Below are 24,120 nucleotides of genomic sequence, written 5' to 3' on the forward strand. Positions count from 1 at the left end.
ACCCAGAAACTCAGTTGGAGCATCAGCAGCTTCCTGGTCTGCGTACAGCTTTGTATACATGCATGAATTTACAGTTAACTGGCAAATGTTCAAACACCACAAAGAAATGAGCAGCACATCACAATTTAGGACTCTAGGCTGACGTTAGGAGCAGACTTTCAAGCATTTGTGGAATAACCACATAGCTTTAAATACGGTGATCTACTGTTTCAAGGAAAATACGCTGAATAGCCCAAAAACACAACTCAGTTCCTCTTGAACCACTTCCATCTTCAACTAAACTAATAAAGCCACAGATTTCCAAGAACTTTGAAAAGAGCATCTTCCCACACGCTGTCTCCTTGTGTCTATTACTAACATGCTTATTTGCCACCATCTATCATCGAAACACGTGCTCAGCTAACACCTAAAGTACTGACTGTACTAACTCACCACTGTGTCTCTTATTTTTTTCCTTCATCTTCTGAGATTTGATTTCCTCAAGTGTTTTTATTCCAAAATTCAGATTGCCCTCTGAAAATAGGAAACAGTTCATGAGACTGGCTTAGAGGCACTCACTGAGGACCACAGCTCCTCAGGCTTCTTAGCGCTCAGCAACTTTCTGAAGTATTTAGAATAAAGCCTGTCAACACTCCTCACAAGTGAAAGAGCCAGAGAACCAAGGGCATTTTGCCCCTCCTTTCATCCTTCAGGCTTAAAAATGTAGTTTTAATTTTAATCCATTTACACGATATTAGATCCCTCTATCGTTAGATATGGCTTATCAACAGTGGTTGCAAGGCTGCACGTGCAGCCATTTCAACTCCATGCTGTGGCCCTGTTTTGTTCTCCAAAAATAAAGAAAAGGAGTTCACCTTTCTGACCCAATTGGCACATGATGGTATTCATGGCAGAAATGAGATCATGGAAATAACCGAGTCCATTCAGCATCCCTACATTTTGTTGTGTTTTTACACCACACTGCTTTTGAGTTAACTGTCAAGTTCTTCTGATTTATCCTACTAAGGTGCTGGAATACCTTGTTTAGTAGCAGTAGAACTGCCTTTGCGAGTGGAAATCACCCGTAATCCATTTTTGCCTTCCACAGCTGGTTGCTGGACAGGAGTTTTAGTTTCTTCTTCCTCAGAAAGTTGGTCTGAAGGGGAAAAATCTATTCAGTTATGCATAGACCAGATTGTTCATGATTACGTAGCTCATGCAGTGACACTTCAGCCCATGCTTCATATAAAAAACTTTGTTGCTCTTTTGTTTTGTTTTGTTTTTTAAAGAGCTACATTGACCTGATGAACTCCTAAGTAGAATACACTAGGACAAAACATCTAGGACTCTAGATTCTCTCTGCAGCTTTAACTACTACACAACACATTGCTCTTCAGACAGAAAAAAGAAATTTCCTTCCTAGTTTCACATAGAACTTTACACAACAGACCAGCTAAAGCCAGGAGTGGTTCTAAGCTTTCCTCCAACATTTCAGGTTCTGTCCACTGACTGCCGGACAAAGCCACCAGTGACCTGGCCACACTGCCTGCCCTATCGCTAGTCAGACCTCAGGTCATCTGTGATTTCTACATTCCTTTACAGCACAGATTCCTTCAAGAACCAAAGATTTACACAATCATTTACAGCACAAATTCCTTCCAAGAACCAAAACATGCTCACCATCATCATCTTCATCATCATCTGCAGCCTTGATTACAACTGAAGGGTGTGTAGGGCTTGGGACATTTTCAGAGTTTTCCACTTTCATCACCCCCTTAGCTGTGGAGAGGGATTTGACTGGACAGAAAGTTTGTTTTGCTGCAGTGACATCTGAGCCACTTTCAAATCATCGTCCGCGGACTCAGGCGGACTTGGCAGTGTAGCTAGAGGAAGAGGATGATCATCGGTAATATGGCAGTTTAAAACTTTGACCACAATTTAGCAAAGAGGTGGTAGGAAAGGCAGATAACCCGCACAGACAATGAATTCATCATCTCCTTTTGCCCATCCCATCACTGTTTACACCGTCAACAAAGACTTCCCTTCGAACAACAACACATCTCCCTACCACCCAGCAAAAGATGAAACAACAGGAAGCAAACTGCAAGGCAAACATCACACAAAGCCAAGAGAAGCTGAGCACGAAAGCAGAAAACAAACACCAGCAGTACACTCGGTGCAGTACACCTATGACTGCAGACCTTTTCCTGTACTCACAAATGAACAGTTACCTGATGCCCCCTACAGGATTGGCACCCACTAAGTAATACTCCAAATTAAGTCTTCAGCACTTCAAGAAAAAGGACCTAAACTCACTCTTGCTTGGTGGGAAGAATTGCCCATCGATGTAACGTCCCTTTGCATGATGAAAAGCACAGTTGGCTTTCTGACAGCCTCCCGGCTGCTTCTCCCAGTAGCAAGGAATCTCACTGCACTTTTTCTGAAGACAGAAAGAAAGAAAAGCTCGTGATAACATGCACCTGAGGCTTGCAAAGAAATGCGCAGCTCCAGATCATGACAGCTGTCACAACACAGTGCTGAAACATCATTCCAAAGGTCAGTTTCTCAGTTCAGTGGAGTATTTCTGGGCATATTCACAAAGTTTGCATAAGCTGGAACCACTATGCACATTTAGATTTGTCATCATTCAGTTTGAGAAGACAGGCACTCTCAGACACCAGATGAGGGTGGGTTAAACTAATACACCTAGGATTATACTAGCATTATTCAGAGGGAAAAAGAACATCTGAAATTGCCTAGGTTAACCCTGTCTAGAACTACTTCTTGGAGACTTAGTTCTTCTGCACCTTTAACTTTCCCCACTTCCTACCCCAGGCAGCTAGAACAGCATTATTGGAAGGACTGTGGGTCAGAAGAGACCTGAGAGTTCATTATCAAGCCTGCTCCCATGACGATAGAACAGCCTGTTTATTACCCCCCTGCTCCAGCAGGTTTTAGCAGTCTATTTAACAGCTATTCTGCATCTGTTGAGAAAACTGTCAGCATCTAATAAAAATATATATATATCTTGCTAAGACATACCTAAGGCATTGATTTTATTTTCCTCTGCTTCCTCCCACCCCCTCTCTTGGTAACAGAAACAAGTATGATTTTGAAGCAAACAAATCTATCCTGCAAAAGCACAATCAGTACACCTACGGCACTGAAAAATGCTTTTGTTGATTGATTTTGAGAACACATCGTTAGGCACTCACGTCAATTTCCATGTGTCTGAATCGGCAGACGTTCCTGAAACAACGACCCTCCTGCCACAGCTTGCAGACCGTCTCATTGCCCAGAGCAGCTTCGCAGTGGTGGTAGGCACATTTGTCTCCCTGGAACCAAAAGGAAACCAACGAGGAAAATAGAGTACAGCCTCAAAAATGGCCATGCTGCTGCCTAATGTTGCTACAACTGAATTCAGAATCTATCTGGTTCTCAAGTTAACCAAAGACCAGCGTGCTTCCTCCTCCTAATCTACTCCTTCCTGAAAAAAAATGGGAAAAAAAAAGCAAAGCAAAGGAAAGCCAGCCATACCTTGGTACAGGTAGAATAGAAATAGAAGTAGCAATCGTCTCCTTGTTTAGACATGCCGACGAGTTCTGCTAACAAGCTCGGCTTCTCTCCACAGGGCCTTCCTCTGCTCTTGGAGAGAGCTGTCTTCACCCTTGCTTGGGCTGAAAGTCTTCTACTGGCTTGTGAGCAGGGAAATCTTCTTTTGAAAAGTAACCCTAAAGAAAGTAACAAGTGAAAAATAATGAGGAACCAACATTTTTCCAGCTTTCTTCAGTTCATCAAATCAAGTTATCAGTCTCTCGAAGAGAGCAAAGCCTTGAAATCAGCTGTTACATGAACTAACTAAATATGAAAGTTCCGTAAAGCTGCCAGGAGCTTTGTCAGCAAGCGTTCTCTTCCACATCCTCAATAAGATGACTTGGAGCACATCTGGAAGCCTGAAAACGGAGTCACTCCTTAAAAAACCACCTGATCATACATGCAAGTCAATAATCAACTCTGGCTACAAATAACTTCTCTAGAACACAGTTAGGACGCATTAAACAGCACGTTCCAGGCACTGTGGGTCTTCCATTTCACCTACCTGGACAACCTCAGCAAAGTTATCGATCTTCAAAGACTTCCAGTTAACTTCTCCTGTAGGCCAAACCAAGACTGAATCCGTGAATTAAAAATAAAGGGGTAGGAAGAATTTTCCTCCTCACTTTGCCAAGGGAACCTCTCATCCACAATTCAAACATAGGATGTGCTTTTAAACGGCTTATAACTAATAGAGGAAGCAAGTCCATTTGAATGCTCTCTCAGACTGGAGACAGCCAGGGATAGTTAGCTCTTCAAAAAAATAAAAACCAAAAAACAAAACAAAACAAAAACAAAAAACCCAGCGCATTTAGAGATGAACTCGTGATTCAAAGTGGCTGCAAAAATGAGGCTCCATCTTCCACAGCCAGACAATTTAACTTTTTTTTTTTTTTTTAATTTAAAATTCAGTATGTTCCAATCTCTGGTCTTCAAGATTTCTTCACCTATTAAGAAAACACAAAAACCTTTCCCCGTCTTTATTACCTGTACAGCAAAAAACATACCAGTGCATATAAATCCACAGATGTGCATACGCATACACACATCTGTGTTTATACACACACGAGGAGGGAGTGAGAGAAAGTTAGCGAGAGCGACAGTGAAAATCAGAATTTTTGCCTTTTCGACACAGAGAGCGCGTAAAAATTCTCTCATTTTGAGGGAACTAGAAAAAAATGGAGGCTCTACAAAAGATTTTGATGAGTATGCCTTCGAGGCCGATGCTTTGTAAGATGAGTGATCTGGGGGCCAGCACACAAATATGCAGACGTATGTACATGCATACAGGATAAACAGATCTATACACACAAGCGTGCACAGTATATGTTGTATGATCTCCATAGCGAGAACAACTCGTAGCCCTGATCAGACACGTAGAGTTGCAATCAATTAACAGCAGGAAGACAGCAGATCAAGGGTACAGCAAGCTTTGAGAGGCAGGGGAATGCTCACTTTGCCAGTGGCATGACTGCATGATGCCAAGGATTTTGAATTAGTTGGATTTTTTGGAAGCAATTGGGTTTTTCTTTCTGCGCTGTAGCAAATACCACAGGTTTGCCACCACGTGCTGTTCCCTAATCCATATATCCATCCTCATCTATTGCTGCAGGATCATGAAAGGTTAGAGAAGACGACTTAGGTCCAATTTAACAGCCAATGATTTTTCGATGAGCAGAGCTGCAACAGATTTTATTTAGCCACAAGCATTTTTTTTTTCTTTTTTCTGAGATGAAGTCAGAAATTTTAATTATTATTTTTTTTAAAGACACTAAACACAAAACCTGCAACCAGACCAGATAAAGTTCAAATTAGAGTGATTCTGAAACCTTTCATTAAAACGCTGCACATTTCTGTGCAAATTATTTCTGACTCTTCTGGACAAAAGTGGATGAAATAGTTCTTACAAATTAATAATCAAAGGTTGGAACCTTTTACTCACACAAACACTAGTGAATTTTCCAGGAAATATTTTTTTGGCAGGGAATTTTCTCAAATCTAAAATAAAGAGAGGAAAAGTTGGCTTCTCATATTAGTTACTGCTTTTGACTGCTGGGCAAAGGGAATAAAAACAGTAGTTAAGTGCAAGCTTTCCTTCTCTTCTTTACTATGGATAGGAATCGTCACTTCGGACCTTTAGCACCTTCAGAAACACACCCAGTGCCATGCAGGTTCCTCTGCATCTACTTCTAACAATTACTGGTGCTCCTTAGCATGGAAGTTTGACTCAAAACACTCTCCAGATTTAGCTCTTTTGACTGCCCAAGGAGCTCATCATTTTGCTTGTTGCCTTCCAGTTTCCTGAACAGACCGGGAACGCTGTTCAGAATCTGAATGGATCTGGTCTAAGGAATGGGAAGAAAGCAAAACCAAGCATACCTCGCAGCCCTAAATTCCAAAAAAGCAGTCTCATTTTAAAAAGGACCTCAAAAGCTTTTTTTTTTTTAAACTGACACCTGCTAACACGGCAATCCGGGCGCTAAACCAACTGAAGTTGCCCCTGAAAGCCTGAATAAAAATGAGTAACTCTGGTGCACTCAGCAGGTCTGTAATAGAAGTTGGTAAGATTTTTAGATTTCTTTTTTTTGCTCCAGGGTGCTGGTAAAATGTTTGCATTAAGAGATTTTGAACCTTTTGTACCAAAGAATTAGAGATGCGCTACAGTGCCAGTAGCTGGGGGTCTGGAAATACACACCAACAAGTGTCATAAGCTTTGCCTTTGCTGAAGGAAGATAAATAGTACCAAGAAAATCTGTCTAGTTTGTTTTACAGGCTTGTCTTTCTCAGTATGGAACAAACTGACCTCCCTGGTCTAACTTTGCAGTTGCCTATTCTGCCTTTGTCCTGGAGAGAAGAGCAAGAAAGGAACAAATCTATTTTTGCACTCCAAAAACGCATTAGAGGAGGATTATCACACCCACCTAAGGGTACTTCCTTGTTTGTTTATAAAGCACCAAGTATTTCTCTTGGACAGTCTCTGTAGCTGGTCTGTTTTGTGCCTTCCATTTATAATAAAGATATTAAGATGCTTACCCCTTGTTTTTTGTTTTTTGTTTTTGTTTTTGTTTTTTTTCTAACGAACAGTGGAAGTGGAGAGTCGGATGACAAGCAAGAACAAACACTAGAAACTCCTTGTTCTGCCCCTGCTTTTTAATCACCCAGCATCACCCCGGCTGCAAAAGAGCCTCTGCTGATTTACCTGCTTGTTAAAGCACCCCACAGGCTGCAAGTGCGGTGTGCTAGGTGTCAAGTTCTATTTAACGGTGCACAGGTAACCATTCATCTTCCCACATTCGAAGCACAGAACAGCCTCTTGCTAACAGAACTCATCCCTGCTGCTGCAAGAAACCTCATGGCCTGCAGGAAAACCTCAAGCTAAGAGTTCCAAAGCAAAAGCAGAAAACGCATGATTTGTACTCTTTATATTGGAGTGAATTCTAGCTGCTAAACGCTGCCTACATCTGAGGGCACGTGCTGAGGCTGGGGGGAAGGACACTCAACACCCACTGACAGCAGGAGTGCAAAGATGACAGCCAAGAAGGCAAAGGTTAGAGCTGAACGCTGCCTCAGCTTCCTCCAGCAGCCAGCTGGGGGTCACCTTTCAGCACGCTCTCTGAGACTCTGAGCCCCGAGTTACCGCAGCCGCCAGGTACAGCTGCTCCTTGCTGGCCCAAACTATTGGAAGAGTCTTCAAACTTCAGGGACCTGTTTTATGACAGCCTCGAGATCCAATTAATCTGTTCCTGAAGGCGCTGATCGTCCTGGTGTTTCTGGAGCTGTCCAAGAACAATCCTGAACTGAGGCACTCGTCTGATCAGACAGTGCTTTGGCACAGATTTGTCTTTAGCTTGACACATCAAGGTGAAGAGGAATCGATTCTTGCAAGCAACCTCTCAAGCAGGGATCTGATAAGGTGACCAAAACGACAGATCTGTTGTACAGATCTGAGCACGTCCCTCTGCAGGGAATCACTTTCAAGCCTAAGATGTTTCACCCATCTCCCTGCCCCAGAGCGACACAAGTAAAGCTCTTAAGCAATTGCTAACCTGTTCTCAGTGCTCACGAGTCCCAAATCACTCATTTTACAATCTATAAAACATGGCAGCTGGCACCTAGTTGGCACACGGTGACACTGCACACGTTGGCAGTGTCGTCAGGAGCTGCAAAGTCAGGGCTGAGGGGGTTAAGGGAAAACCACACATCAGTTTAGCAACTTGGCTCCCGTAGGATACTTCCTACGGCAGGAGTTTCAGCAAAGCCACTCAGAGGGACCTGCTGGCTAATTCAAACGGGACTTCTGCTGGAGCAGTCAGAAGGCAGCAGGAGATATCCAGTGGGCATCGCTGTCAGTCTGTGGCAGTTTGGGGTCCAGGTATCAGTGGTTAGGTGGGGTTTTCTCTGCTTCACTTTCTCCAAAGCTGTGAAAAAATATTTCTTTTAAAGCACTGTACAGTCCCACGTTAAGGATGGAACCAGCTGCATCAACTTCCAGTACGACGGTGTTGGAAAAAGGTGCCTTTGGTGGTCAGGAGCACAACCGCTCTGCTGATGTGTTATTTAAGTGTGTTCTTACATCTGAGTTTCCTCACAGCAGTATGTAGCTGAGGGGGTCCTACTTTCCTAGGGAAGATTTATGGTTTTTCTCCTACCAAGCACCAGCTCAGTATACAAAGCTCTGTTAATAACACCCAAGCATGTAGATGGAATGCAATTGTTTTCCTTACAACCCCCCAGTTATTTCCATGTCTGTTCTGGACCTTGGGATCTCTTTTGGGAGCTACATTACGCAGAGAACTACAATAAGGCTGAGATCACCGCTGCCTCAATGTAATGCAAAGGTGAAGGCCTTTCTGACAGCCAGTTTGGAAATGAATGCAGCCCCATCTTGTCAGCATCAGAGCAGAGCCAGCTCCAGATGGCTCCAAAAAGGAGCTGCTGCTGGCCAGAGCCGAGGCAGGGAGTGCTGCTGGGTGGGCTTCGGGGGAGCAGATTTAAGGAAGGGGGGAAAATACTGCTGTGCAACAGCAGCTGGGAGAGAGGATTGTGAAAGCGTGAGAGAAGCAGCCCTGCAGCTCCCAGGTGAGCGCCGCAGGAGGGCAGGAGGTGCTGCAGGCAGGCAGCAGCAGTTCCCCTGCGGGCTGTGCAGGGAGAGGCCCCTGGTGGAGCAGGCTGTCCCCCTGCAGCCCATGGGTCCCCCATGGAGCAGATCTCCACGCTGCAGCCCCCCCATGGGTGGAGGAGCCCCCGGTGGAGCAGGTGGATGTGGCCTGGAGGAGGCTGCGGCCCATGGAGAGCCCCCGCAGGAGCAGGCCCCGGGCCGGAGCTGCAGCCCGTGGACAGGAGCCCACGTGGAGCAGGGGCAGAGAGGGACCGAGAAGGAGTGGTGGAGATGAAGTGCTACAGACTGAGCACAACCCCCAGTCCAGTCCCCCTGTTCCCCTGCGCTGCACGGGGGGAGGAGCTGGAAGAGGTCAGATGGGGGGAAGGAAGGTGTGTTTGGTTTCTTTCCTTTGGTTCTCACTTGTCTAGCCTGGTAGTAGTAGTAGTTAGGCAGGAAATCTTACTGTCTCCCTATGCTGAGTCTGCTTTGCCCATCACGATCCTTGTTGAGCGATCTCCCTGTCCTTGTCTCAACCCTTGAGCCCTTTGCCTCGTATTTTCTCTCCCTTTCTCTTTGAGGAGGGGGAGGGAGAGAGTGGCCGTGATGGAGCTCGGCTGCCCACCCACCGAAAAGCACTGCAGCTGCAAAGTACTGGAAAAGTTTTCAGAAGCAACAAGGTGTTTAACAAGGAAATTTATAGTTTCCTTTTGCAGGCTTCCTAAATAATTGGGCTTATTTCATATTCCCAACTCGGAGGAGGAGAATTGTTGATTTCACCTTCTTTTTTCTTCCTTGGAAATCAAAGGTGAACAGCTCTAAAAGGAAGGGGAACGTATCAGAAGCAAGCTTTTTTTGGCTTGTAATCCTTTCTTAAGGAAAAGATTTCTCACACACCTTCCCCAGATGTAGGGGGGCAGAGAATAATTTTGGAACTACTCCAATTAAAGTCAGCTTGGGGAGAGTGGGACTTCTCTACTTGTTTCTGAGACATTCGCATTAGCAAGAGAAAGTGTTGTGTTGCCGCTGCCAGGGGCCTACGGTGATGACTTCAGAAACAGAATTGAATGATGTCACTGTGACACCTTGGTAACAGCTGCCTCTGAGCAAGTTTAGCGAGGAGGGACAGAGAAGTGTGCTGGATGAAACCACGTGAGGACTTGTGGATCCCACGTTGAGGTGCATCGAGAGGGCCCACCCTCCTGTAAGTGTTTGGATGCTTCATTTTCGATTTCTGTAGTTTGTGTAAAGTCCTTTCACAAGCATGAAGTTTGGTACTTTGGCTCAGGGATGTAGCTGCACAGAGTGACAGGTGCAGCATGTGGCTGAGGGCCTCTACACGTTCTCTCTTTCCCACACACGATCAAGAAAGAAGGGTAGACAAATAAGAGTGTGCTGTGGTCCTGCCATAGACCTCAAGTACTACAGCATAAACAAGAGACTTAAAAGTAGCCCATCACATGAAACTTCAGGACAGCAATGCACTTCATCAGCTGGTCTGGCCTGTTGAGTGGAGTGTCTCAGGATGGAGTGTATGAAGATGCACTCCATCTGCTTTCAGATTAGCACTTGCAGTGAGCAAGCTGCCTGGCCTTAACATTTTTCATTCCATTTTTCACCCGACTTTTGCTGGTTCTTCTTGGTCTAGAAAAAAAAAAAAAAAAAAGTGAACTCAGATCAAAATAGAAGGATTTCCTTTTCATTAATTCCATGTTCTTAACTTGACAGGTTTGGTTATTGACGTAGAAGGGACATATCTGGCCTGACTTGAGTTACTCATAATGTTTCACTTCATTGTAGATATGACTGGAAACCAGAGACAAGACTGGTAAAATCATTCCTAGAACTCTGTGTTGTTTTCCTTCAGGTACCTTGTCTCTCAAGTCGGTGAGGGCTGGGACAGAATGAGATTGGAAAAGTCAAGTGTAGTATTCATTGTTACAGAAGTAGTTGTCCTGTATCTTCTATGGCAAAAGAATTTTCCTGAATAAATATATAAATAAATAGATAAAATTCCCCTGGCAAAGATTGGAAGCTGACACTTACCTGAAAGTTACCAAAGCAACTTCCTCCCGGCAAGGTAACATAGCTCACAAATGGTGGGCCCAGGGAGCTCAGTGATTCATACACAATGATGCCTTCGCTTGGGAATACGGCCTTCTGCTTCTGTTTGCTTTCCCAGAACTCCTGCAATATTGCTACGACATTCACTGTCAAAGACATAAAAATGCTGAATGTAGGATGCATACATGTCCTTGATCTTAGTGTTTTCTGTGTTACACAAGAAATGCAGACATATGAGCTTGATACATTTATTATTGATAATAAAATGTCTGTGATTATTTCTGCTGGTGTGAAAAATATGATTTTGTGGCAATTTTGGACTTTCTGGGATTGCAGGCTACTGTAGTACATAAATTGCAGGTCAGCAATATTGTACTATTAAGTCAATGTGTTGGAACTTTGATATCACAGCAGCCATTAAGCTGCTCACTTTCAAACATGAGAAAATGTTATACTCAGATTCCTCTTTTCCATTCTCAAAAAACAAAAACAAAAACAAAAACAAAAACACATGGTCATGCAAGGAAAGCAGCTGACTTTTAATGCAAAACTTTATGAAGTAGCTGGAAAAAAAGGTGTTGTATATTATGATGATAATAGTTGCAGGCTAATGTGAAAATAGAAATGTGAAAACCAGAAATCCAATTGACATCATGACTATTGAGCCAGTACTCCAAAGTTTTACGTTCTGTGTTGGGGTTTTCTCAACACTTTTTGGCTTGGACTCGAAAAGAATTTTAGTATAGTTTATCTAGACTCCTTTTACAGAGCCATGTGTAGCTTAGAGATAATTTTCTTTCTTTCTGGGCATCGTTCAGCAGGTGGTGAGCAATTGCATTGTGCATCACTTGTTTTGTACACATTAGTGGTATTAATACTCTTATCATCATTATTATTATTTTCCTTTTTTTTCTTCTTCTTTTTTTTTTTTTTTTCCTCTCTCCAAATAAACTGTCTTTATCTCAACCTACAGGCTTTCTTTCCTTTTTTTTTTTTTTCTTTTTCTTTTTCCTGATTCTCTCCCCCATCCCACAGAGGGAGGGAGGAGGGTAAGCAAATGGCTGCGTGGTGCTTAGCTGCCTAATAGGTTAAACCACAACACTATGCAAAAACAAACAAATGAACAAACAAACAAAAAAAAAAAAACAGCTGTGTATGATGTTCATCATTTCTCACTTGAAAATTTAAATTCAGAAGGTAAGAAGTATGTTTCTTAATTTGGACCTTCCAGTGGAAATATGGAAGCCCTAGGCAGCAGTATGGGTCCTTCAGAGTACTGATACTGGTTCAGTATCAAGTATTAGTGCATACAGGAATCAGTGGCAGAGATAATTTTCCTCATACATGTATAATTTTCCTCTTTCTTCATCTCGTCTGACCTTGTTAGTAGTGGAATAATGTAGAAGTGATCCATTTTGAGACAGTGTCACCCTGGTGGTAGCTCACATGCAATCTATGGACAGGGCATTGCTCTGTTTGCTGCAGGGTGAGCAATGTGAGCTCCAATATTGTCACCGCCTGTTTCCTGACTTCTGGCAGCTGCACTGCTCTCACAGACAACAGCTTTTCTTGGCATTTAGCCATGACAAGGGCAGACACACAGAGTGTGGTCATCACCAGTTCCCTTTTTGCTGTGCTCAAGCCATGAGGAAGTGTGGGTGGCGTGGTCTGAGCTCTGGGGAGGCGAGGCAGGGTGTTTGGAGCACACTGCTGTCTGCCACTGGATGGTGTCACGGATGCAGCAGCAGTGTTGGCTCCTACCAGTTCTGGCATTTTGGGCATTTAAAGCTGCAGAACTCTCATGGCATTGGAATATTGCTTCACCGTAAAGAAGAAAGCTATCTGAATAAATTTTGTATTTGTAACAGGAAACACGTTGGGATAACCACTGTCTCAGTGCAGCTGTGAGAAAAAACTGAAATATTGAGGAACTCTTAACCACAGAAACTGACTTCTGCTTTTCTAAATGATGATGAATGTGGGAGAAAAACTGGTCTACTAGCCAGGGAAACTGCTACCGGTACGGACTCCAAATGGTAATCCACCTTCAGAAATTGGTCTCTGGCTGAATACCTCACTGATGTAAACATCTGAGTGGTTTTTTTTTCTTCTTTTTTTTTTCTTTTTTATGAGACCTTCTGCTCCACAGAGCATGCACACATTGGGTAACAATCTAATTTTAAACCCATTAAGTGAAAACTGATATTTGAACATAAAATTCATGAATGTAAAATTTCCAAGTTTAAACATGACAATTCAGTAGGAGCTGTTGCTTCAGTGTGAGAATGGTATTGGTGACATTCAGTCCTTTACTGGTATTGAAATAGATAGCAACAGAAAGTATCAGCTTTAAGAATATCACTGATTTAGGATGTTTCCATAAAGTGCTTTGGTTTTTGAAACAACTGTTGTCCAAGAGTGCAGTCCTTAAAAACAATAATGCAAAGTCCACAGGAATAATGAATTTGGTGGTGTAGGTAACCCACAGTACTCTTTCTGGTCTCATCATTCAGCCTGTATGATACAACTTTTGGTAAAACAATAAATAAATAAATTTTAATAAAGCTTGATTTCTCCCACATCATGATGAGATCGATTATTCTGTAGGTAATAAACTGCTGAGTCTTCTAAGAAGATGTACAATGCAATTGGCAAAGCTGCACAGGGAAATCCCAAGCATGATCATTTTTTGTCCAGTCCAAGTCCCTAGATTTTAGTATCCTAAGCCCCTCATTGATGGAGGGGAAACTACCCATAAATATCATGCGTGCTTTTGCTTACCAAGAGGAAATTATACTGGTATAGTGGTCTATAAAAGAAACAGGTATTTAAACTGTTTAGTACCAATGATAGCAATAAGTGACCTAAATTGCTGTGTGTCTGATCCTTGCTTCTCTTCTGTTGTTAGTTTTACAGAAATTAAGAGTTCAGAGTGTAAAATTTCTGTTTTAATTTCCATTCTTGTTCATGAGTCCTTTCGATGGTAATTCAGCATTTAGACAGCCTCTCACTTGGCTGAAAGTTTCCACTCTGAAAACTAATATTCAAAAGACTTTTTAGAGCTATAGAGAGGTATCTACTTTCACTGCAATACACCAACAGAAATATATTTCCCTTCTTTTCCTGAAATCCTGAAACATGCTTTAAGCTGTCTCAAATTTTACAGATAAAGCAATATTTTACCAGAGGACTAGTAAGCAGTGAGTAGCTGCTACAGATTAAACTAATACGTGTATGACTAACACAGAAACAGTAGCTGAGCAGCATCATTTTTATTCTGTTTAGAATTTCTGTCAAATGAAAGCTATGTGCCTATCCCACAGTGCAGCTGGATATCTCTGTAATTAAGTAATTAAAAGTGCCTGGGTTTGTACTGAATTGGATAAACATAAAACCTGGCTTAGCTGTGAGGATGGTAGCAGGAAATACTTGATGGTATATATGTAGTGGCAGCATCAAATTATCACTGCAGTTTTTGCTGTGATTTTTTCAATCCTAGCCAAAACTAGCACCTCAAAACAGTGATGAACATGAAGATGCATCAGGTTAAACTACAGAATGCAGCCATGATATCAAAGCCTCAAACTTTTTTTTCCCCAAGAATTCTTTATGTTTTGATTTAATTAATTTTATTTTACTCAACTGTTTAGCTTGAATCAGTATGTTTATCATCATTAAATTAAAACAGCATATCAATTTCAAATATATAATTAAAACAATTTCAGCTAAACTTGTAAAAATTCGGTGTGTGTGAAAACAGTTCTCTACTAAAAAAAAAAAAAAAAAAAGATTTTATTTATGCCTAACAGCCACTACAGCCACTATTATTTTTTTTTCCTTCATTATGTATCACATGGATTTGTAGCAGTTTAGGAAGATGTGAAAAATGTATACATATGATCAGATGCACAATCAAATATACTAAGTTACTATTCTAAGATAGTAACTAATGATTACTAATATGATGATTACTAATGTTGTATTAAGATCTCTCAATATTCATTTTTCCTGCAATCACATGCATTGTTTGCCTTCATTTCTAAACATTCCAGGCAGAATGTTGTTCAGTCTCTATGCTGTATATCAGTATTTGGAATCCAACTGGCTTAAGTCTAAAAATGCAGTATGGAAAACAATGAGAATTTTCAGAAGTACATAAATGAAACAACAAGATTCATGGTTTAATGCAGCAAAATACTGTAATTTACGTCTCATTTTGAAAGGACATTCTCATTGTAATTGACTTTCGTATTTTGAAAGATGCCTATGATGTGGTTGAGTTTTTAAGATAATGCTTATAGTATTTGTATGCAATGACAAACAATTTTCTTCAGGATTAAATCATCCATGCTTTAAAACAATTTATTTTGTACACTGTCAGTTGCTGAATTAGTTAACAGTATTGATTTTGTTGTAGGCAATGCCAAGACCCCATTCAGACAATATTTTATCCACTTTATACCTCAGATCTTTCTCAGTTAGAGTTTCATAGTAGTACGTGCATCACCAAGTTCAAGAGCAAGAATTCCATATACCCTCCTTTAGTACTCTCCCATCTGTGAATATTAATGGTTCCACAATAGTCTATTTGAAGCTGGCTGTAATGCCTAGTTACGAGGTGAGAAGATGATTTTTCTTCTCTACTTTGCTTTTTACTCAGCTGGAAAAGCCTCTTGCCCAGGGGCTGAGCATTGTACCAAATGAAGCTGTCCCCAAGTGCAAATCCTGGTAGAGTTCTTGAAGTTTTCCTAGACTCTAAGGACTTTTTATTATTTATTTATTTATATATATATATATATATTTGAATTTAGGACAGGCTGCGAGTTCTGTGGAACAACAAATATGTGGGTTATACAGCTGCATTTACCCTAAATGAACCCTGAGCTCTTTTGAGAGTTCAGAAATACAGTTTGATGTGAACTGTGTTTGAAAGAGGATTAAATGATAACACATTTATTATAACACAACATTGTTTTCCAGACAATTTCTCACCTTTCAGTAGCAACTGTCTTGCCTCTGCTCAAGGAAGTCTGTGAGTCAAATTAAATATCATTCTAAGTGGGAAACAGAACTCTCCAACTTGGATTATGTCAGTAAGTTTGCACTGCATTGATGCCAGAAAAAAAATAGCTCCAGGTTTCTGTGAATTACTGCTAAAAATACTGGCTAGGCATTCACCTCAACCAAGGCAAACAAACAATGCCATAAACAGGAGGCTGGCCAACTGGGAGGGGGGTGTTTTGGCCAAGACTGGAAGGGCAAATCGGAGTGGGAGCCAAGTGACTCTGCCACTGAAGTGGAATGGAGTCATATACTTGACAACGTCTCACTGCCGAGAGAGTGGAGTATAAAGAACACACACACAAGATAACCACCTACTTTGTCATTTTAAAACTTAAAACAGCTGTTTCTAAAAGTCCTTTTAACTGCCTTCGTGGATTTAATTTAATACGTGAATGCAGAAGAAAAATACAAGCTTTTTGAATGAAAGAAATATGTAATATGAAATCTATTAAAGAAGATTCTTCAGTGAGAGGCTAGTAAAGTTCCCTTACATGTCTTAAATCAAGCCATGGCACATAATCAGTAAAACTATATCGTTTAAACAAAGTTCATAAGTTACAAGTGCACCCTTCCCCAGCTGCAGCCTATTAAGGCTTGTAACTTAATGCATACATCTTAGGGAAGCTGTTAAATTGGGCTCAGGCTAGCAAAGAGATACTGTTTAAATCTCTAGGAAAAAAAAAAAAAAAAAAAGGCAGCAACTGGAGTGGGATCCAGCTGTTTTGAGGGAAGGTTTTATTGCTTCTCTTTTGATTTATTTTGCATATTTTTAAACATATAAATAATAGCTTTAGGAAAAAAAAGGTACAAATGCGAGTAGGCAATATCAATTAATTTTCCCATGATCTTACTATGCATTTATCATATATATTATGTTATGTATTAGCATGTTAGCAGTGATTTTGTTAGGATATTCTGGTCCATATGCTATACTATTCTGTTCTCCATGTATATGTACAAAAATAAAAAGCCCCATATCCTTACTAAACCTAATGAAATTAGGTATATTGTTAAATATATATAAAAACATTATCAAGTATCATGTACTGGGACACCAACAATATGCTGAGAGGACTTCAGGGGCATTTTTCCTTCTCCATGATGGATTTGGATGCTATATGAGTGAGCTGATCTAGCAGTGGACTACTAGGTGATTCTGTCTAAAACCCTTAAAAAGCACAAAAAGTAGCAAGATGTTGTTTCAGGAAAAGAAGATCTGATTGTGGGGTGAGATTCCACTTGTGAGAAGCAACATCTTTAATTGGCAATGGCTACCTTAAATCCAGCACTGACTGACAGTTCCTAGACTTCAAGGATTTGGAAAAAGAACAAAATAAAATTAAATAAATGAACTGGATGGCCTCCTCAAGAGCCATTCTGAACATGTTACCAAGTAAAGGAAGAAAGAAGAAGATGTTGGAGGCAAGCAGCTCAGAGAATGGTGTAGGCTTTGTGAACCATTGGTATGTTTGTAGTCACAGCAGATTTAGATGCAGCTAGGGAAAGGAAGGGTAGAGACTGGGAGGGTTTCACTGACACCACCGTTGGACTGAGGCAAAAAGTCAATCCCTGCAGTGTTATGAATTGAGTAAGCAGGTTATCACTTGGAACAGAATGAGTAGACATACTAAAGTCAGGTGTTTTTAAGCTGATAGTCTGAAGACAACTGTTAACCATTGCCGAACAGCTTGGCTTGGTCTACATTCTTATGTAGCATTACATGGGAAAATGATAAGAACCTTGGTATAATTTCAGCATCTGAATATAGCAATAAAGAATTATAAATTGGTCAATCTCCTGTGATAACCAGAAGTATAACTGATTCGCATAGGAATAGTATAGTAATAATAACATTAATCTAGAAAGGAAAAGACTGTTTGTTTGATAAAACTTTTAATCTTGTAATATTTCTCCAAGGCAACTGACTTACTCTGGCTATAGTGCACTTCAATTTAAAAGCTTGTATCAGAGAGCTAGTATGGTACCCACTGACAAATCTATTTCAATGTTAAATGAAGAAAAGTGAGCTGGGCTGATTCTACCAAAAATTATGGGCAGATCCCCATAAGTTAACATACTTTCTTATTAAAAACTCTACAGTCTAACCTGTCCATCTATTGCTGACCTGAAATCTTTGCTGGCAAAACGTGCAAAGGAAAATGTGCGATTTGTTGCTACCAGTAAAAAGAAATGGAGACACAGTGCTGTTCAGCTGATGTAAAATCACTTTGCTAAATGTTCACAAACCAACCAAGTAGCAATCCATCTAGGAACCATGAATTCAAGTCAGGGCTTAAAAAGACTTTCTGGAAGTACTTAGCTTTTTTCCAAGCTTTATCGTAACTCCTACCTGATACCATAATATTTTTTGATATGAAAACGAAGTCGTAATAAGGTCAGCATATGGATTAGACCAGTGCTGGGGTTAATTAGGTCTGCATGGTAGAAAGCATTATCTTTTTATCATGTTATCTGGGATGGAAGCTACATACAGCGCACAGTTCAGGGAAACACACACACCAAAAAGCAAACACAACTCTTGCAGTAGCATGGGTTGAGCACTGGGCTCCTTCTTCTTGCCTTCCTCCTCCATGTCTTTGCCTGTCCCATTCTTGCTGGAGCTGCCAGCCCCTCTGCAGCCCACTGTTCCCCGTCCCCCATCAGTGGGCTGGTGACAGGCCTGCACCACGGGGTCTTGCTCAGACCCCTGCTCTCTGCCAAAGATTGTTTACCACTATAAGGATAAAGCATTCTCATGGCAGGGAGGAACTTGTGAGAAACAAATTATCCCTGCTGTCTTGTTGCCAGGGCACCCAGCCATGATCTTGCATCTTTCCCAAATCCCATCATCTCTGCCTCTGCTGGGCAGATGCTAGCCCAGAAGGAGCACTGCTGCAGCAGGCACAGCACCACTCACTGTATTTGCTCCTGCAAGCTGCACCCAGGAGGGCAGGGACTTTCTTGTCTCTCCCTGCTGCTGTTGAAGAAAGCCCTCTGTGAGACATTCCCAACAGAACAAAGTGTTGGGACAGTGCAAGCCAAGACCTCTAGGTTGGAATGGGAACAAAAAGTGTATGTGGTGCTGAGCAGTGATGAGCAGACTTGCTCTGACATCTTGCTCTAGCAAAACTCAGTCCTGTTGACATACTGAGTCACACCACATTGTGAAAAGGGTAGATGCTGCTGCAACAAAGTAGATCCTGAATGGACTTCATTCTTACTTTGTTCTTTCCAATAAGGTCTGAAAGTAATGCGTTTGTAAGAGATGTGGACGTGGTCCCATGGGGAAACATGAGACACTATGTTCTTTCTAGTCTAATACTTGCTTGCTGTATTTAAATCTGATTACAAGTCAGAGATGGACACCACCTAGATCTAAAGATGACTTTTTGCTGAAGATAAAAAGAATGCATGTAAATTCTCATCTGACTCATCAGACAAAGCACTATGAATGTCTGTCACCAGTCAGAATTAGTGGCACACACTCACAGCAACTTCAAGCCTGTATAGGTTAAATTTATATTAGAATGCCTTCAAAATTCTTTTCATACCTCAGAAAATCTAAAGTAGAAAAAAAAAAAACAAAACTACTCGAATCCACTCGCACTTTTGTTTCTATTTAATCATCTCGCCCTCCCTTAGATCTGTGGGTGGTCACAAATGCATTGTCCAAGCAGCTTGTACATACACTTTCAATAAAAGCCTTGTCAGTAGACCTGCAGGAACTGGTTACCAGTGGAAACTTATGAAAGGGAATGCCCCTCTCCTCGAGCCCACCCCCCACACTGCACCCCGATCAAATTCTTTGTTCCTGTGATGTGTGTACATTCACAGACTGCTCCACGAGGTCCCAAGACTGCAACAGTAATACAAACCTACCCAGCAGCATACAAACCTCCTGCAGGGTGGCCTGAGAAACAGATGTCAGACTCCTAAGCTCTGGGACAGATCCTTATGCTACATTCACACAAGAGTAACATCCTTCTACAAGAGTAAATCCAACTTAGTCCCAGGGAACTACTGGGTCAGCCTCTGACTTTTCAGTGTGGCTATGAGCATAAGAATCTGGCAAGTGGAGTTGTTTAATGCAGATGTACATGGGTTTTTCCCCTAGGTCCATCACTAGCCATGTCTTTAAGTCTTTATTCCTTTTACAGCAAGTTTAGAAGGCAACAGTTGACTGTATGAGACTGATTTTATTAACTCTAACAGAGCTGTTGACAAAAGAATGAAGTGGAGATTAAATAAATGTCTCTGCAGTGTGCCTCAGGTCACACGGGAGATTACGATTAGAAGTGAATGTTAAATAAATAAATAAATAAAACTCCCTTCTAAAAATCTAACATTGTTCCAGCATTGTTTGCATGTTAAATGATTGACTAGGTGATTCAGACTGAAATGACACCCAGCAAAATACTAATTTTACAATCAAATTGTTTATGTAGGACCGGATTTGGGGGCATGACATCAAGAGATCTCATTCACCTGTGAAGAAAACTGAGAACAATGGAATTTAACTATTGTTTCATTTGATCTGTTGAAGAGGGTTTTTTCCATTGTATGAAATCTGTGGATGTATTTTCTAAGAAATTACTAATTAAATAGCACTTTGTTCCATGCATAGCCCCACTCAAATCATAAATTCAAATTTAAATACTCTTATTTCCGTGATGTGAGTTGCATTGAACTCTGTTTCAAGGGATGCATCAGGCCAGTTTATTATGTGCCATCTACTGAAAGGTACTTCAGAACATTTCACAAGGGATAGTTTGTAAAATGAGAGAGAAAGAGAGAATAAAGTGTTTTGGCCAGGTTTAAAAAGTGCATCCATAGTCAAGTCTGATATGGGGGGGGGGGAGGGAAATCACATTCCATATACTTGCAGGAAAACATCTTATGTTTTAAGATTGCAATATTTGATATTTTGCAGTACTACAGTCAAGAAAGGTAATTTATAGGACAAACTAACCACAGAAAGAGAGTTGGCATAAAGTTTTCCAAAATTGTCAAGCAGTAAAGTTTTTACCATGTTATTAGAATGTAATTAAATATCCTAGGTAAAAGTTGTGAATCAGTTTTCTGAAATGCAAACTTAAAAAATAAGCAGCAACACTGCCTTCAAATAGGCAAGATAAAATAATGATAGTTTGTGGTATGCACACGAATACATGTACAAGCATGTTAATTACTTCTCTCTCTTAATTTGTTGGGTACAACAGACATTTGAATTAACTACACTCACTATCAGGGAAATAAAATCATTATCTTTGGTACTTACAGTCTTTAAAAACCAGGGCAGGGTCTCGAGGAGGCAGAACTTGGGCAATTACAAGTTGCAGAGACTCCAAGGTTCTGTCCATCTCTGCTCTGCTTTTCCAGAAAGCAGCCACAAGCTGCCCTCATGCCTGAGTCAGGCAAGTCCTGTACCAACTCTGGATTCCTGAGGAATCTCCCCACGTCTCCCAATCAGGCATTGCCTCAAATCCCACGACCCTCCGCAGGGTCCACCTCCCCGGACTGCTTATCTTTGCTGTATGCTGAGCTAATTAGCTGCAAAGGCAGGCTGACAGGCGCATTCCTACTCCTTCCTTCTGTTAAACACACCCACCTACAGGCCAGGGAGAGAAGCTAATCACCAGAAAGAAGTTTGTTTCATCGGTTTATTGGCGATGTGCTGAGGCAAAGACCTCTGGTTCATACCAAATGAATAAAGAGACTCTCTTGCTCACCCAAACCCTCAAATTATGGAAAAGATTGCAAATATAAGGAAATACTTATGTAAAGCTATACTAAACGTGATAGCCTGAAAGCAGCATGCAGGCTCTTGTTTAAAAACAACAAATTCGATAAAAAGTATGGTGTTTTTTTTTTTTCTTCCTGTAACTATGTAACTGGAGAAGAAGGATATTAATGGCAAATAGAAAATTAATCCGATTAGCAAAATTAAACTTGTGATATATTAGGTTAACCCAATTTGAATCTGGTTTCCTGAAAAGCAGTTTCCTTACTCCCTATACAATAAATGTATTAAAATACCAGTGAATTAAACTGTTTACATCTAAAAGGACCTGTGGGATATGCAGAGGTCTGAAGAGGCACTCCAATCAAGGCAAACACAGATGCAGTGGCAAAAGCTTGAAGCACGAATGTAAATACATTGCTGTCACACACATTTGTGTAAGAGTCATAAACTGTACAAAATAGTTGCTTTGCTCAGCTTACTTTTATTTCAATTCCAGTAAAGTCTTCTTTTTGATTTGGAAAAAATCCCAAAGTAAGGATGTGTGTTCTTTAATTACTGTACAGTCTTTCCCAAAGAAAAATTATTTTTTTCTTTTTTTCTTTTTAAAGATGCAGCAGTGGAAAACTGCTGGGCAACCTTTTATCTCCATCACTTACAAGTTTCAGTACATACTGTTTCATTTATAGAGTGTGCATTGCACAAGGTGTATCTACTCTTTATCTTCATGTTTTGTTTACAAATTAATGAACTAACATTGTGTTTGTTTACTAAAACATTTAAAACCCATTTTGTTATTACCCGCACATTCCTTGCTAGGTGAATTCGCTAAGATAATCAATAATGCTATTGTCTTAACCTCTGCATTTTCCCAAGTTCACTCTAAGAGAACTCTAAACTTCATCCCATGTGTAAACTTTGTGGCGACCTTTGATGACTTCAGATATTTCAGGAATTCTGCTGCTTTGAAAAAAAAAAAAGGCTTAATAAAGATATATTAAGCTGTAACTCCCTCACTTACTCTACTCTCTGAAAAGTCTCGTCTGGCAGAGTAAATGAAAATGATAACTTACAGCCATCCATTAGAATACCTTTAAAAGAGTTAATGGATGCTTTAAAGGAACATTTTGAAAATAAACAGCATGGATTTCCATCATTCCATCCTTTCTATTCTCATGGAGCACAATCAAACGGGACAGGCTTTGTATATTTTTGGAACCCATTACCAAGACAGACTTCAGGTCATGCACCAGAAAGAACTCACCCACTGTGAAAAGCTCTAAATTAGAAGCCAAAAAGTGTGTGCACATCTTATGCAAAGAGCTTCAACTGAAATCTCATTAAGCAGTCACTGAAACAACCCCTTAACAGATAAGAGTGTAGAAACATAAAAATATGTTTTTTCCCTTTACATTTAAAATGGAAATAAAATTAAATTCAATTAGGCTGCTTTTCTGCCCGTGCTAAAAAGAGCTATTTGCATCAGGAAACAGCCCTACATACCTTGATAACAATCACATTTAAGATTTAATTGGACTTCCTTACTTCTGTCACCAGACCTTCCTGCAGCTTTGATGCTAAAAGAAACACTTATCTATTACATCTCTGCTCCGGCCTGCCATGCTTTTAAGAATGTATACCGCTGCTAGCTAAGACTAGTTTTTTTATTGTAAAAGCAAAAAGACAGAAGTTGAAAACTTTCAAAGCAGAGCATGCTGCAAGACAGGACAGAGGCTGTAATTCTCAATAGACTAAAAGCTGATTTTCAGTTAGGGTAAAGTAGAATATAGATAGTATCAGGTGTGAGTAAAAAATCAACCTCAAATCCAAACTTCCTCATTTCCCCAGCCAAGTAAAAGATTTAAAACGTTGCAAACTATGGGTTGATGACAAACTTTACCATGTCATACGTCTCTAGGAAGGCTCTTCACCTAAATCACAGATACATCAAGATACTTGTTTTTCTAGGTCTTCAGAGACCCAAAATAACATAAAAAAAAACATGGTAATATTTTTTAAAAAGAGAAGTTCAGAATGCTCACCACTTTATGTAAATTGTTAAATGAATTAGATTTATTGGTAACTGCACAGCCAAATTCAAAACCTAAGTGACTGCCAGATCTCTACAGCACTGATTTATTCCTTTTCTCTTATCTATAGATCTTTTCAAGATCTATACAAGATCCTGGAGTGAAAGGAAAAACAAGTAAGAATTGCTTGGTTCAAAGAATGTACATTATCATGTTGTTTGATGATCCTTGTACAGGTTCAAAAGAAATTTTAGAGTGTTAAAAGCTATCAGTTTTTATTTCCTTTTGATTTTTAATTAAATCAAACAAATATCTGTTTGTAACCTGAGGGCAGAATTTCACATTTAAATTTTATGTTGTAGGAACAAAGGAAAATTTTTAAAGAGGAATCCTCTGCACATCAGAAGATTCTTAATCTATACAAAAACAGTAAAATTGACCTAAAACAAGATACTGTTGGAAATACTGTACTTAAATGATCGTACCTAGTACTACTAATTTATTTTAAATCACAGTCGATATTTTTAACTAGGAACACAAAATAAAATCAT

The 24,120-nt window shown here is 40.4% G+C and overlaps 1 long non-coding RNA gene and 1 pseudogene across 1 annotated transcript; one reads left to right on the forward strand and one right to left on the reverse strand.

Annotated features, from left to right (window-relative positions):
* Positions 1–21,474, reverse strand: part of LOC140000909 (kinesin-like protein KIF27) — a 53,077-nt pseudogene extending 31,603 nt beyond the window's left edge.
* Positions 9,763–13,317, forward strand: LOC140000910 (uncharacterized). Its single transcript, XR_011806121.1, has 2 exons — positions 9,763–9,875; positions 12,604–13,317. It is a non-coding gene; the product is annotated as an uncharacterized lncRNA (long non-coding RNA).
* Positions 21,475–24,120: the final 2,646 nt, after the last annotated feature.

Source organism: Anas platyrhynchos, chromosome 35, assembly GCF_047663525.1.
Source record: "Anas platyrhynchos isolate ZD024472 breed Pekin duck chromosome 35, IASCAAS_PekinDuck_T2T, whole genome shotgun sequence".
NCBI classification, from domain to species: domain Eukaryota; kingdom Metazoa; phylum Chordata; class Aves; order Anseriformes; family Anatidae; genus Anas; species Anas platyrhynchos.